This window comes from Myotis nattereri, assembly GCF_964212035.1.
Source record: "Myotis nattereri genome assembly, chromosome: 2".
Taxonomy (NCBI): Eukaryota; Metazoa; Chordata; class Mammalia; order Chiroptera; family Vespertilionidae; genus Myotis; species Myotis nattereri.
In genome coordinates, this window is record NC_138076.1 from 107,288,155 (window position 1) to 107,299,060 (window position 10,906).

The window sequence follows — 10,906 nt, forward strand, 5'->3', positions numbered from 1 at the left end:
GGGTATTTTTTAAGAAGAGGAAGAAGGAGGAGGAGGAGGAGAAGAAGAAGAAGATGAAGAAGAAGAAGAAGAAGAAGGAGAAGAAGAAGAAGAAGAAGAAGAAGAAGAAGAAGAAGAAGAAGAAATAAAATATATGAACAATAACATGGCAATAAATACATATCTACCAACAACTGAATCTAAAAATCAAAATAAATGATTAAGGAATGTAATAAAAAAAACAGCCAATGAGCCCTAGCCATTTTGGCTCAGTGGATAGAGCTTCGGCTTGCAGACTGAAGGATCCTGGGTTCGATTCTGGTCAAGAGCACATACCTTGGTTGCAGGTTCCTCGGACATGGTTGGGGTGCATGCAGGAGACAACTAATCAATGTGTCTCTCTCACATTGGTGTTTCTCTCTCTTTCCTTCTCCTTTCCACTCTCTCTAGAAAAATCAATGGAAAAATATTCTTGGGTGAGGATTAACAACAACAAAAAAGCCCCAAGATGAATAAAATAGAACAAGAGGCAAGTACACATGGAACAGACTGATGAATCTCAGAGGGAAGGGGGTGGGGGTGGTGCGGGAAGAGATTAACCAAGGATCTTACCTATGGACACAGACAATAGGATGGTGAAGGCCTGGAGTGGGGCGGGAACCAGGTGGAGGGAACAATGGAGGAAAATGGGGGACATCTGTAATATTCTCAACAATAAAGATTTTTTTTAGAACATCTTAAATTTTTAACCCTTTCTTTACAGATTACCTAAGACCACTTTTGATGAAGAAAACTGTAGAAAGTTAGTAACTGCCACAAGCAAATGCCAGGTGGTGGCCTGTGTCATTTTTCCACAGAGACCTGCTTTGTGGGGTGTCTGAATGCATTGCTCAGGGTCTCTGCTCACACTCGCTGTAACCAATTGTGGCAGATTTTAGTTCACAGGTCTCTTTTTCCCATATTTCTTTGTAAACTCTTCAGCATTCTTACAGATTTTTTTAATGGACCTTAGGAGTATTCTTTATTGAGGTCAGCCTGAAAGGGGTGCGCAGTCTGGGGATCATTCACAGTGCTATGAGAGACTGAATTACTTGGTCTGTTTTTTTGCTGACTTCCAGTTTTCAGCACTAATTACTGGTAGACAGACCTGTCCCTTTTCATCAATGTTGGGGTGATAGATCTTTGTTTTAAATGTGATCTTCAGTGGTTTGAATGGGTATTCTGCTGAAAAGTTTATTTCGGTTCTGAAGGCCCCCTTATCATATGGAGGGTTGTCAGGAACAATAAGCCCTTGCCAAATCAATAAATTAGCTTCATCAACCCAGCAGTGCACGAGGGTTCCTTTTCTCCATAACCTCACCAGCAGCACTTGTCATTTGTTGATTTGTTGATGATACCCATTCTGACAGGTGTGAGGTGATACCTCATTGTTGTTTTGATTTGCATCTCTCCCATTATTAGTGACTTTGAGCATTTTTCATATGTCTCTGGGCCTTCTGTATGTCCTCTTTTGAAAAGTGTAGATCCTTTGCCCATTTTTTGATCAGATTGTTTATCTTCCTTTTGTTAAGTTGTATGAGTTCCCCGTAAATTTTGGAGATTAAACCCTTATCGGTGATAACATTGGCAAATATGTTCTCCCACGCAGTGGGCTTTCTTGTTGTTTTGTTGATGGTTTCTTTTGCTGTACAGAAGCTTTTTATTTTGATGTAGTCCCATTTGTTTCTTTTCTCTTTAGTTTCCATTGTCCTAGGAGCTATATCAGTAAAGATATTGCTATGACATATGTCTGCTATTTTGCTGCCTATGGATTCTCCTAACAATAAAGATTCTTTTAAAGAAAGATACACCTTGCCCAGCTGATGTGGCTCAGTGGTTGAGCATTGACCCATGAACCAAGAGTTCACTGGTTCCATTCCCAGTCAGGACACATGTCCTTGTTGCGGGCTTGATCCCCAGTAAGTGGCATGTAGGAGACAGCTGATCAATGTTCCTATCTCTCTATCCCTCTCTCTTCCTCACTCTCTAAAATCAATAAAAACATATTTTTAAAAAGATACACTGTGAAGTCCACAGTGCAGAGGCATATGCTTAGTAAAAGGCTGACCTGATAGTAGGAGTACAGAATGTTTCCCTTTACCCATACCTCACTACCACCATATTCTTAAAGGTCTATTTACAGCAGTTCCTTTTACCAGTACATCATGGCCAGCTATAAAAAACAATAATGTAAAACAAACAAAAGGCAAAAACCCTCCCACAATTTAAAGAGATGGAGCAAGCATCAGAATCAGACATGGCAGATGTTAGAATTATCACACCAAGGACTTCAAACAACTATGATTATTATGCTGAAGGCTCTAATGCAGTGATTCTCAACCTTCCTAATGCCCTTTAATACAGTTCTTCATGTTGTGGTGACTCTCAACCATAAAATTATTTTCATTGCTACTTCATAACTGTAATTTTGCTACTGTTATGAATTATAATATAAATATCTGATATGCAGGATGCATTTTCATTGTTATAAATTGAACATAATTAAAGCATAGTGATTAATCACAAAAACAGTATGTAACTATATATGTGTTTTCCGATGGTCTTAGGCAACCCCTGTGAAAGGGTTGTTCGACCCCCAAAGGGGTCGCGACCCACAGGTTAAGAACCGCTGCTCTAATGGATAAAACATATTGCATAAAGAACAGATGGGCAATGTGAGCAGAGAGATGGAAATCCTAAGAAAGAACCAAAAAGAAATTCTAGAGATCAAAAACACTGTGACAGAAATGAAGAGTGCTTTTGATGGACATAATATTATAAGTTTGAGGAAAGATTCTCTGAACTTGAGGATATCTCAGTAGAATCCTCAAAAACTGAAAAGCAAAGACAACAAAGATGGGGGTGGGGCAGAGCCAAATATCCAAGAACTGTGAAAGAACAACAAAAGGTCTAATCCTAAATAATAAAAGTCTAATATGCAAATAGACCGAATGGCGGAACAACTGAACAACCAGTTGCTATGACATGCGCTGGCCAGCAGGGGGGCTGCGCGGAACATGGTAGGCGTCGCCTGCAACAGGATGGCGGAGCAGGTGATCAGGAGTACCAGACCAAGACAGGGCACCTGTCACTGTCATTGGGGCGAGCCTCTCGTGGTTACTGAAAATTCTTTGATCCCACGCTATGCGGTCCCGCCCGGCGCTTGCACCTGCTGCCTTTGCTCGCCCAGCTCACACCTTCTGCAGGAGCTGGAGTCACTGTTTGCACCCATTGCCAGCACCCAGCACCGGCCCCTGATCGCTTGGTGCCATCAGCAGGTGCGAGCGGCGGCTGCTGGCCCTGATTGCCCCTCAGGGCTTCTCTACCTCCCCTGTTCCTGAGGGGTGATCGGGACAGCAGCTGCTGTTTGCAACTGCTGATGGCGCCAGCTCCGCTTGCACCCGCTGCTGGAGCCAGCCCCAATTGCTTGTGCCTCCAGCCATTGCGAGCAGGGCCAGCCCCATCAGTGCATGGGAGCGGCAGCAGTGGGAGTGGGGCTGCCGGCAGACAGGGGACTGGGGGTCGTGGCAGGAGGGGCTGGGCTGGGGCACGGAGGATGGGCTGAGATCCACCCCTGTGCCTACTGTAGCCTCACATGGCCCACAGTTCCTTTCAAGGTGCACAAATTCATGCACTGGGCCCCTAGTATATACATAATGAAATACCAGAAGGAGAAGAAAAATAGAAAAGAATAGAAGAAATGTTTTAAACAATAATGACTGAGAATTTCCCTCAATTAATGGTAGACACCAAATCACAGATTCAGGAACCTCAGAGAATGCCAATGAAGATAAAGGCCCCCAAATATACACTTGTCATATCATTTTTATTATAGAAAACCAAACTAAAGAAAAAATTCTGAAAAAAGACAAAGGAAAAATATCATACCTATAAATGAAAATATAAAAATTATATCTAATTCTCCTCACAAACCATTCAAGCAAGGAGAGTAGAGTGAAATACTTAGCCTTGAGAGAAAAAAAATGCCGACCTAGAATTCTGTATCCTGGAAAATGTAAACAAATTTTGCCTTTAAAAAAATTCCTCTGAAAAAGTTCTTTTTTCCTTTTTCTTCTTTTACCTGCAGAGCAGAGGTAGGGATGGGAAGAAAAGAGATGCTGGCTTAGAAAATGTTCTTCAGAAAAACCTCCAATTTATTTTTGTTTTACTTTTTTTTTTTTTAAAGGCAGTCTCCATGTTTTACATTAATATTTTTCCAAAATATATTTTAAAGCCATATTAATGGTTAAATTTTTATAAATTGATGAAAGTACTGTGTTATTGATTTATTTTCTAAAACAAAACAAAACAAAATAATAAATCTTATTGTCAGTTCAGGAAAACAACTGAAATCACTTGTGTTTTCTAAAACTATTGAAGCAGAATATTAACTATTCTCTGATTGATATTGTCAAATAGCAAATAAGTATAGTGAGGTTGTAGACAAGGTTTCTATCTTTAACCAGACTTAAGCACCTAACTGATGCTTATTGCATTTTATTCTATAGGACTCCCCTGGTTTGTACTTTTGTAACAACGCAAGAGAGAAGAATATCAATGTCTTTGGAGTTACAAAAGCTGTTGCAGTCAATACTGGCTCTGTATTTTGCAAAAAGAAGCATTTATGAATAAAATACAGGGGTTGCCATGCAAACACCATTTTCTACAGAAGTTCCTATTTTGAGAATGGATTTCAGTGCACAATTATACACCAACTCTAAGAAAGTCTTTTTGTGTGTGCTGTTTATTTGTTTGCAGGTATCTATAATAATAAAAGGGTGATATGCTGTTGTGCCCAGATTTCATGATTCCCAAGAACCCACAGGGAGCCAGCGAGTCCGATGCAAAAGCAAAGAGTCATTCATTTCAAACCTAGGTTTGGCTCCCCTGCCACACTCACCGATGCAACGGTAAGCTCCAGTGGCCGAGAGAGAGAAAACTCTGTGTGGAGAGAGGTTTTATAGGGGTTTGGGGTAAGGGGAGGAGAAAGGACTGTGGGCCCTGCCGATTGGCCAGGCGCGAGTCGGTGTCTCATTACACAGGATGTGGTCATAGTGATGGCGTGCACTTCCCTTGACTATCTTCCGGGAAGAAGCTTGCTGAGCACATGGCCAAGTTAAGATGAAGGGCATAGCCCTTACCCTGGGGCAAGGTGGAGGGCGTAGCTCTTACCCTGGGGTAAGGTGGAGGGCGTAGCCCTTACCCTGGGGCAAGGTGGAGGGCGTAGTCCTCGCCCTTTCATTCCCCCCTTGTCTTGGAACTTCCAGCTCAATCATGAGACGGACTGCATTTCTATTCCACCGTTGCTAGAGGCCCATACTGGGCACACAGAACTATCAACTGAACTATCCCTATAAGCTTAACAAATGGCCTGGTGGAAGGGAAAGAACAACTTCTATTGAAACAGGATTTTTCTTCTTAAAATTCCTCCATGGCTATCAAAAAGCCAAATCAAGATTCCTGATGTTTGCATAAACACAACAAGAATGGTAACTGACTACCTTTGCTGGAATTTCATGGTTGAACCTTAATGTGCCCCATAGGGCCAGGAAGCCAAGCCATCCAGCTGCCATCAGGCCTGCCTGCAGTATCTGCTGAGTTAGGTGAATCCCTCACCTGTAGCAACTCCACCTGAGCCCACGCTCCAGGCTTTAAGGCCCATCTCAGTAGCCCTCCTACTCGTTGCGGCCCAGAGTGTGTGGGGGTTCCGCAGGGATGCAGAGGCATCTTTACTGCTCCCCTTCTACTCTTACCAACCGCCAGTGATGGTAGGGCATGGGCCTGACTCTCCAGCGCCAGCCATCTTCAGGGCTCTCAAGCAGGATACCAGGCTTTCTTCATGGCATTCTTAGTGGCTTCAAGTCTTTAGAGCTCGGGCAGGGCTCTTTAAAACATGATACTCCAGTCAAAGTTTTCCGTTAATAAAACCACTATTAGGAACCAGTCTTACTGAATCTATGCAAAGAAACGTACTTATTTAGCATTGCCAGATTTCGGAGGAATTACATAAGGAGAAAAACATACTGATCTACTCTAAGATTTTCTGACTTTCCTTGCTAATTCCTTTTCATGGATTTAAAACAAAACAGTAACTGTTGGCATAAAACCTTCTTTCTATGCATAACCATGCCTCAGACCTTCTATTCTAAACAGGCTTTTTCCAGCTTTACTACCCCTGACATGGCATGGTGACTCAGGCCTGCAAGACAGTATTACAGGCTGTCAACTGTTAGCTGTCTCTCAAAAGAGACCAAAACCTGATGGGCACCCTTCCCTGCCCAGTTGGGCCCCTGCCCTCTTGGCAGCTAGGCACCCTTTACTTTTGGGGGTCACCCCACACAGCTCCCTTCCAGGACAGCCAACATACATTCAAACCTGCAAAAGAATCAAAGGTTAATATAACATATCAATACAATGAAACATAATATTGGCATCATGGCCGCTTCAGGCAGCCAAATCTTCTGCTACCAAACATGTGATCCTATAAATTGTCCTTGTCTCTTTGGAGCCATGTCCATGAAGATGCCGGCATTATCTAAATGTATTACACAGTATTGTGGGGGCTCCTGGTGACAGGAGTGATCGCAAGTCATGTTACCGGCATCAGGCAGGTCGAGCACGCCGTAGCTTGAGCTTGAGCGGGTTGCGTTGATCTCGATAGATGCTCCATTTGGTGATGAAGTCTTTCCGGATGGACCCAGGTCGCGACGCCGTCTACCTTGAGAGCAGTGGGGGTCGTCAGCACCACAATGTAGGGACCCTTCCAACGTGGCCCTAGGGTCTCCCGGCGGTGCCTTCTGACGTAGACCCAATCTCCTGGTCTGTGCTGATGAGGAGTTGGGGTTGGGCTGGTTTCATAGATGGCGCGGAGGCGCGGCCAAATGTCCTTGTGCGCCCTCTGGAGCCCTCTCAAGGAAAGAGATTGTTAAAGAAAAGCCACCCAGTCCTCGCCAGTCTCCGAGTCAGACAGATTCCTCCTCTCTTGGAGAACTTCAAAGTCCTGATGGCTTCTAGGTAACCCTGTTTATCAGTTACAGCAGCAACAGGTACCAAACCCTTTCAGTACATTTGACCAGCTTCATTCCCGCTCACCATTACAGATTCTAAGGCCCATTGTCTTCCTTTAACCAGCAAGCCAAATGACACTGGCCTGTATTATTTAATTCAGCACAGGCAGGGGGAAGGGCCCATGAAATCTCTGCCCTGAGGAACTGTGAGCCCCACCCTTAAATGTCCCAATCAGACTAGAAAAGCCACAAATACTTTTTAAATCTACCCCAGAATTCCAAAATCCCAACCCAGCACCTAATATCACATAGCAAATCAAAATTCCCAGCAAACAAACAGACAGAGATGTTTACTAGTTAGGCGGGCCGATTCCACCTCTGACAGAGAGCAAGCGCTCTTGGGGCAAGCGTGTGCCTTTTTTTCCCACAGACTTCCACACTTACATGAACAAATAATTATACCCAAGTAGACATACAAACATCAAATAAATATTTACACTTACACCCTTTCAGTGAACAAGTACCTTTACAGTCTTGGGATCTTGGGCAGATAACAGGAACACCGCCCAAGTCCCCTGATGGGGGCCTGACAGGAACAGATGTGGGGGCCTCCCTTTCCCACATCCCAGGACAGGATTCTTGACCTATGTCTCATCCAGATAGAAACGGTACTCATATTGAACAAGGAAATCAAGACTAAATAGACACGATAACTAGATACATTCCCCATTAAGAACTTCGAGGTGCATGCCACATTTATACCACAAAATACCAACAAATCAGTTTCAGTTGTGTCGAGATACAGAACAAGTTCCTGAACAGAGGCAGTAGAAAACTGCCTAGGAATGCTTCTTTTCTACCTTTTTAAAAGATAGGCCAGATCCGAACCCTTAGCCAGTCCGAGCTTTGACTTCTCTCCGGAAGTCCCAGAGACGGTGAATACCATCTAGAAGCCATTCCTCCAGATACAGGACAAGTACCTTAGAGCAGTAATCCATTCACACAATCCCCCGAAAGTTAAAGAGGAAGGAAAGAACCATTCAATGTCCTTCAAGAGGATTTCGGCGAAACAACAAAATCGACAGATTTAACACATTGGAAAACCAAGGCCAGAAGTACCCTCAGACGTTTCAGGGGTACCAAGGAAGGAGAAGTTAGGCCACGTCCAGCCCTTCTCACAATCCACCATCAGTGACCAGTCCCAGCTCACTGGTCTACCATCCATTTAACATTTCTTTTTCCTCCCATCATACCAAGGCCATGCTTTCCAGGTAGCTAGAACTTTTAAACCACAGTTTCTACCTGAAATAATTGTACTTTACTTTAGAAATTGGATTACTGCTATCCTGGCATAGCTGCTAAATTTCAAAATGGTCACAATTTTCCTGTTGGGGAATTCAAGAAGCAAACCCATAACTATTAAGGCCAAAACAGTCTTGGGTTTTTATTCTGTACACAGCAAAAGGTCAAGTTCAGCTCAAAACTATGCGCACTCATTTTTAAACTGGCCTTTTCCTTTACATGTGCACAGAAATCCTGGATGCATTTATGAATTTGTAAAAGCTTTTCAATTCTCTATCTACAAGCCCTTTAAGAAATACAAGCTCGATTGTCGGCCCTTATAAAGCCAACTGCTCAAAACATTCGTCTATCATACCACTAAAATTATATTAAGACCGTGATTGCTAATTTAGTATTAAATAAATCTGGGAGGCAGGCACACTTTCTGCCCCATCTGCATTTCCTTAGTAAAACTCCGCCTTAAAACTCCACCCCTGAAATCCCATCTTGCCTCAGTGAGCAGACATTCCTTTTGTGATTGACTAAGTCAGAGGGAGGGGCCTGCTGTTCCAAGATGGCGGCCCCCAGGGGCACGGCATGCCATGCGGCCAACATGGCGTCTGCCAAGTCAGGCAGCTCAACATTGTGGCGGTCTAAACTGTTCTCTGACAGAAAAGATGATTTCCTCATTCTCACAATAAACAAGGGAAGAGCAAACCAAAACCCCTAAAAGATAGATGGCCAACATTATATTGCAGAACTTTTTAAAATCTTAGGTAGCAAATTAAATACGCTAGCCCAAAACCCTATCCGAAAACAGACTGTGCGCACATTAGTTTTAAGCCAGCTTTTCTCCTAACACGTGCACAGAAATCCCAGACGCATTTACTTGGGGAGGGGGTGACCTGTTTCCACAGACCCTCACTCAGGCGGCCGCCCGACTGCCAAACAAAGGAGGGGGGAGGGCAATCCCCCTCCCTCCACACTCGCACACTTTCACCAGACATTCATTCAGACTTTAAACAATCCATTCAATTCCTAACAACTTCCCAACCCCTGAGGGAGCTCTAAAGCCTCCCCCAATCTCCTTGAACTGATCAATCACAATACCCAAAGGAGCAGTCTGAGTCCATCCCATAACATCCATCCAGTACAAACACAGAACACTAAACAGGGCCCGAAAATACAGGCTTCCAATTCCATGGAAGCCAAACCCGAAAGCTAGACGTTGGCCTCACGCCAAACCGGCAGGAGCGACCTGCCTCGTCTCAAATCCGCGAGGGGCATATCCATCCCTCGTGAGGGGCATATCCATCCCTCCTGGGGTGAGGGGCATATCCATCCCTCCTGGGGAGCGGAACGTCTTCCAACTCTCCCCCGCCTGTGGTCGTTCACGGCGCGTCCGCCTAGACCCCTCAGGCAATTCCAGATTCCAGAAATGAGCTCAAACAGAACAGAACATACAACGACACACACATACGGCGGTCAGTCAGACTCTTCGGATCAGGGTCCCTCGATGGTCTTGGGAATCCCGGACGAGCCCCCAAATGTTGTGCCCAGATTTCATGATTCCCAAGAACCCACAGGGAGCCAGCGAGTCCGATGCAAAAGCAAAGAGTCATTCATTTCAAACCTAGGTTTGGCTCCCCTGCCACACTCACCGATGCAACGGTAAGCTCCAGTGGCCGAGAGAGAGAAAACTCTGTGTGGAGAGAGGTTTTATAGGGGTTTGGGGTAAGGGGAGGAGAAAGGACTGTGGGCCCTGCCGATTGGCCAGGCGCGAGTCGGTGTCTCATTACACAGGATGTGGTCATAGTGATGGCGTGCACTTCCCTTGACTATCTTCCGGGAAGAAGCTTGCTGAGCACATGGCCAAGTTAAGATGAAGGGCATAGCCCTTACCCTGGGGCAAGGTGGAGGGCGTAGTCCTCGCCCTTTCAATGCTAATTAGATCTGACATCATTCTGGACATCTTTACACACGAAGCTGGGACTGGAAGGAAGCCAGGCCGGGTCCCGGGTGCCAGAGGGAAGCCGGTGCCGAAAGCCGAGGGAAGGAAGGCCCACTCTTACACGAATTTTGTGCATTGGGCCTCTAGTATTTAAATATCTTTCCTTTTGTGAGTTGGCAAACATACAGAGAGGTTGCTAAAATTCTCAGTCACTATTGTTACCCCAGCATGTAGATGGTGTGACAGATAGCATTAAACAAAGTGAAGTCGACTCATTGTGTCAGGATATTTTATTTGGCTGTCTGCATTGTGTGGACTCATTAGATAATTTCTCCTTCACTTTGTGTTACACAGAGCTGACTACAGAAGACAGCATTTGGAAAAGAGATCACTAGGAGAGAAGGCTGCTGGACTAGAGACCACAAGGGGAGAGAAATGGGGATTAAACCCAGAAGGAGGAGTAGGATGGGAAACAAAAGGCCCTGATAAAACCAAAGTGCTGTGATTGGATCTGGGTTCATTGTCTTGCAAAATTGAAGAATAATTTCATGGACAAACAGGTAAGCAAAAGCAAAAGCAAAGGTTATTGAGAGAGACTCTTTCTAGCAGGGAGGGAACCCAAGAAGCACTATGTCTAGGGGTATAGATA

General features: G+C 44.6%; 1 pseudogene across 1 annotated transcript; it reads right to left on the minus strand.

Annotated features, from left to right (window-relative positions):
• Nucleotides 1-913: 913 nt before the first annotated feature.
• On the minus strand, nucleotides 914-2,123 carry LOC308513808 (ubiquitin-conjugating enzyme E2 L3-like; annotated as a pseudogene). The gene is made up of 2 exons: nucleotides 2,120-2,123; nucleotides 914-1,320 (listed from the first exon to the last, which is right to left on the minus strand). The product of its transcript is annotated as a ubiquitin-conjugating enzyme E2 L3-like (transcript).
• Between the last annotated feature and the right edge of the window lie 8,783 nt (nucleotides 2,124-10,906).